Source organism: Arachis duranensis, chromosome 3 (genome assembly GCF_000817695.3).
Source record: "Arachis duranensis cultivar V14167 chromosome 3, aradu.V14167.gnm2.J7QH, whole genome shotgun sequence".
Classification (NCBI taxonomy): Eukaryota; Viridiplantae; Streptophyta; class Magnoliopsida; order Fabales; family Fabaceae; genus Arachis; species Arachis duranensis.
Window position 1 is genome coordinate 52610139 of NC_029774.3, and position 5922 is coordinate 52616060.

Sequence of the window (5922 nt, forward strand, 5' to 3'; positions counted from 1 at the left end):
CTTGAAATTGAGTGGTTAAAGTCGTGATCCAAAGCAAAAAGAGTGTGCTTAAGAGCTCTGGATACCTCTAACTGGGGACTTTAGCAAAGCTAAGTCACAATCTGAAAATGTTCACCCAGTCATGTGTCTGTGGCATTTATGTATCCGGCGGTAATATTGGAAAACAAAGTGCTTAGGGCCACGGCCAAGACTCATAAAAGTAGCTGTGTTCAAGAATCAACAAACTTAACTAGGAGAATCAATATCACTATCTGAAATTCTAAGTTTCTATAGATGCCAATCATTCTAAACTTCAAAGGAGAAAGTGAGATGCCAAAACTGTTCAGAAGCAAAAAGCTACAAGTCCCGCTCATCTAATTAGAATTAATATTCATTGATATTTTGGGATTTATAGTATATTCTCTTCTTTTTATCCTAATTTCAGTTGCTTGGGGACAAGCAACAATTTAAGTTTGGTGTTGTGATGAGCGAATAATTTATACGCTTTTTTGGCATTATTTTTAGGAAGTTTTTAGTAGGATATAGTTACTTTTAGGGATGTTTTCATTAGTTTTTATGCTAAATTCATATTTCTGGACTTTACTATGATATTGTGTGTTTTTCTGTGATTTCAGGTAATTTCTGGCTGAAATTGAGGGACCTGAGCAAAACTCTGATAAGGAGGCTGACAAAGGACTGCTGATGCTGTTGGAATCTAACCTCCCGGCACTCGAAATGGCGTTGGAAAGTAGACATTCAGAGCTTTCCCGCAATATATAATAGTCCATACTTTATTTGTGATTAGATTACGTAAACTGGCGCTCAACGACAGTTCCATGCTGCATTCTATAGTCAAACGCCAGAGACACGTCACGAACCAGAGTTGAACGCCAAAAACACGTTACAACTTGGCGTTCAACTCCAAAAGAAGCCTCAGCTCGTGTAAAGTTCAAGCTCAGCCCAAGCACAGACCAAGTGGGCCCCGGAAGTGGATTTCTGCATCAATTACTTACTTCTGCAAACCCTAGTAGCTAGTTTAGTATAAATAAGACATTTTACTATTGTAATAGGTATCCTGGATCCTGGATTGTATTTTTGATCCTGTGATCACATTTTGGGGGCTGGCCATTTGGCCAAGCCTAAACCTTCATCACTTATGTATTTTCAACGGTGGAGTTTCTACACACCATAGATTAAGGGTGTGGAGCTCTGCTGTACCTCAAGTTTTAATGCAATTACTACTATTTTCTATTCAATTCAGCTATTCCTGTTCTAAGATATTCGTTGCACTTCAACATGATGAATGTGATGATCCGTGACACTCATTATCATTCTCACATATGAACGCGTGACTGACAACCACTTCCGTTCTACTTTAGACCGGGCGCATATCTCTTGGATTCTTTAATCAGAATCTTCGTGGTATAAGCAAGATTGATGGCAGCATTCATGAGAATCCGGAAAGTCTAAACCTTGTCTGTGGTATTCCGAGTAGGATTCAGGGATTGAATGACTGTGACGAGCTTCAAACTCGCGATTGTTGGGCGTGATGACAAACGCAAAAGAATCAAGGGATTCTATTCCAACATGATCGAGAACTTACAGATGATTAGTCGTGCCGTGACAGAGCATTTGGACCTTTTTCACTGAGAGGATGGGATGTAGCCATTGACAACGGTGATGCCCTACATACAGCTTGCCATGGAAAGGAATAAGAAGAACTGAAGGAAGGTAGTAGGAAAGCAGAGATCCAACAGGGACAAGCATCTCCAAACACTTATCTGAAATTCCCACGATTGAATTACATGAGTAACTCTATCTTTATTTTCTGCTTATTTATTATTATTATTTGAAAACTCCATAACATTTACTATCCGCCTAACTGAGATTTACATGATGACCATAGCTTGCTTCATACCAATAATCTTCGTGGGATCGATCCTTACTCACGTAAGGTATTACTTGGACGACCCAGTGCACTTGCTGGTTAGTTGTGCGGAGTTGTGACTAAGGTGATTCACGTTTGAGTGCGCTACCAAATTTTTGGCACCATTGTTGATGATCACAATTTTGTGCACCAGTAGCTTTCTTCTAATTCAATCTCTTCTTCATTGCTTACCAAGGGCATGGGAGGTTGTGCATCCTCCTCTTCTTCCATATGTGAGGGTGGAAAGTTCTCTAATTCACCGGAGTATAAACTCCTTTGATTGATTTCCTCACTTTCTTCCATAGGATCTTGCATTATATCTCTTGGGAAGGAATTTTCTTGTTCCCCTTCCTGGTTATTGATCATCGTCTGCACATAATTCTCTACATTTTTGACACTTGTCTTTATATCATGTAGGAATTCTTTCATGAGGAGCTCAAGATCTGATGGTATTTGAGATGAATAAGGAGATTGTGCCTCTTGATATGAATAAGAAGGAGATGATGGTTCTTGATATGAATAGGGAGATGGTAGCTCTTGGTATGGGTAGAATGATGATGGTTCTTGATATGGATAGAAAGATGATGGTTCTTGATATGAATAATGAGATGGTGGTTCTTGATATGAATATGGAGGTGGTGGCTCTTGATAGTTGGAACATGGAGCATTGAAGTCTCTTTGGTTTTGACCTTGCCAACCAAAATTTGGATAGCTCCTCCATCCACCATAATATGAATCACTACTCGGGTGTGAGTAGTAACCCATGTGATCTCTCTCCATTATTTTTCCTTAACACAAAACACCAAACAGAATTAAACGCACCATGTGGTAAACAGGAAAGTAAAGAAGACAGAACAGAATTTTTTTTTGGAAGTGGAATAAAATAAAGAATAATAAAAATAAATAAAATTTTGAAAATAAATGAAAAGAAGTGAACTATAAATTCAAAAATTAAACAAATAAAGATACTAGGATTTTTTTTAAAACATATTTATTTGTTTTTTTTAAGAAAAAATTACTACAGGGACACCAAACTTAATTTCAAAAATTAAGAGAAAAAAATTTAAATAAAACAAATCAAAATAATTTTTTTTTTGAAAATAATACTAAAACAAAAATTAAATAAAATTAAAACTAAAATGCCTAATCTAAGCAATCAAACAACTAATAGTTGTTAATCACTATCAATCCCCGGCAACGGCGCCAAAAACTTGATACGGTGTTTTTACAACCCACAAACTAACCAGCAAGTGCACCGGGTCGTACCAAGTAATACCTTACGTGAGTAAGGGTCGATCCCACGAGGATTGATGGATCAAGCAATAATGATTGTTTGATAGGCTTAGTTAGACAAGCAAAAAAGAGTGTTTTGGTATTCAAAGAGCATTAAATAGTAAATTAAGAGTTTCAGAAAGCAAGCAGCAATGAGTTGGGGATAAAATATGGAGAAAACAGTTAAGGCTTTAGAGTTATCTGTTTTTCCGGATTTACTTTTCTTACTAACTATCTTAATTATGTCGGATTTAATTTATGGCAAACTATATGTGACTAGACCCTAATTCCTTAGACCTTTCTAGTCTCCTTTAAAATTCATTAACTGCCAATTCCTTGGTCAATTAATTCCAATTAGAAGCTACATGATCAAATTCCAGTTTATATGCCACAAAAACTCTAATTACCCAAAAATAAAAGGATTATATGTCACGTATCCTATTAAATCTAGATAATTAAAATTTTGGAGAATATGTTTCCAAGCTGTTGTTCAAGTAAAGAGCTTTTCCAAGTTTTACAGGAACTCAAATAGAAAGGGGGTCATACTTCCGTTCCACCCAAATTCATAAAATAAAGAGCAAAAACAATTCTTAAATTATAAATCCATACATAAATTAAAATAGAAAAAGCAATAAAATCAATCCATACAAATAGACAGAGCTCCTAACCTTAACAATGGAGGATTAGTTGCTCATGGAATGTGGAATGTAAATTTGTATCGAATTCCCTAATGGAATCCCCTCTGGTGGAATCTCTATAGAAGAGAAGTCTCTCATTTTTATAACTAATCCTAATTAATTTAAAATATAATTTCTAAAATTAAAATAATATCTTTTCCTATTTTCAAATTCAAATTTGAAATTAAATCAGAATTAATTATAACAATCATCAAGTCTTCAGTTGATGGATGGGGACCGCTTGATTCCTTCACTCTGCAGCCTCTGATCTGTACTTTCTGGACTGAAAATTGGGTCAAAAGCAGCCCAGAAATCGCCCCCAGCGTTTTTTGCATTTTCTGCACGTGGCGCATGTCACGCGTACGCGTCAGTCACGCGTACGCGTCGATGGTCTTTTCGCGAGTCACGCGAACGCGTTGGTCACGCGAACGTGTCGCTGTAAATTTCTTCAAATCACGCGTACGCGTCAATCACGCATACGCGTCGCCGTGGAAAGCTCCAAATCACGTGTACGCGTCAGTCACGCGTACGCGTCACTCCTCGCTGCCATCTCCTTTTGTTCTTGTACTGCAGAAACTCCATCAAATTTCGCCGAATGCTACCTAAAATAAACAAAATTGCAAAAGACTCAAAGTAGCATCCATATTGGCTAAAAGGTAATTAATTCTTTATTAAACACAACAAATTAGATGCAAATTCACTAGGAAAAGATAGAAAAGATGCTCACACATCAGTAGACTGAAAAACCACTTCATCGCTACCTTTGTTAACGTCGCCGGAAAAGCTATGCAAAGAGTTGCGTCCGACGCATCACCCAAGTACATTTGGATTTTTAAGTTACTTATTAGATGGTGTTTCGGGTTGGTTGTTCCATTGTAGAGGTCTATGTCTGGACTTTTAAAGTTTCAAGGGACTTTAGCCTGCATGATCTCGTCCATGAATGGTATTCTCCCACAAAGGAATCTCTTCTTGATCAACATGAACTTTCCGACCTTGTAGGTCGAATTCTAGTTTCTCAATCTTTTCTTCCAAATCTCTTCTTTGTCATACCTCCCTTCTTAGAGATCGTTCGAACTCTAGCTGTCGCTCCAATTCAATCTCGAGCTGCTCCAACTGTCCTTGATGGCCGTGCACCAAACCCATGAGTGCTGCTGAATTTTGGTTCACCACGTCCTCGGGGGGTGTATTTCTGAGTTTATCCTTTTGGGTTGAGGGTTTTGCAACGTCCCCTCCCATTGTGGCCATCCGTTCTATCTTGTGGTTCAGGTACTACGAGCGCACGATCATCGTTGTGATATTCTAGCTCGAATTTGGATGCTATATGTCCATCTTCTGGACGATCGTCCGCCATAGTTGGGTGTAGACTTTTATGTCCCCGACAACAGTGCCAATGTTCTGAGGGTTATATTACCTGAAACTGAGTTGCTTTGGACCTGAACGTGAGATCCAAACTCCTTGTAGGACAGCATCTAAATTCTATTGGTATCAAGGTACCGCCATCCAAGTTTTTCGTGAGGAGGCGGGGGATAGTACCTACAAAGGACTCTGATACTTAAGTTAGCAAGAATTTTAGGCAGAATTTTAGTAGATTGGATTCGAAGTATACCCGAGAGTGTCAAGATATTTATAAATGTAAATGTAGAGTCAATATATAACTATTTTTTTAGAGTGATTCTACTTTTGGTGGTGGATAATTGTTTCCTTTTATTAGGAGAATTGTTAATAAAATTTCCTTTTTAAAAAGGTAAAAAAGATAACAGGAATTAGTTACTTATCTAAATAAGCATAAAACCAAACTCATGTCACTGTGTCCGACTTCTATGAGATTGACTAGTTATAAATCAGAACGATATCTGTAAGTTGAGTTTTATTCATTTTGGACCTGAATGAGTTAAAGGTATAAATAATTATATATTATAGTTTTGTAAAAAAATTACTTAACAAAATGCAAGAGTTAAACTCATCATATTTTAATTTTAGTGTAATATATTTATCTTCTCGCCTAATCGCAAATTTATTATTATTCATATTTAATTTATAAAAGACTGAATTAATAATCATCTTAGT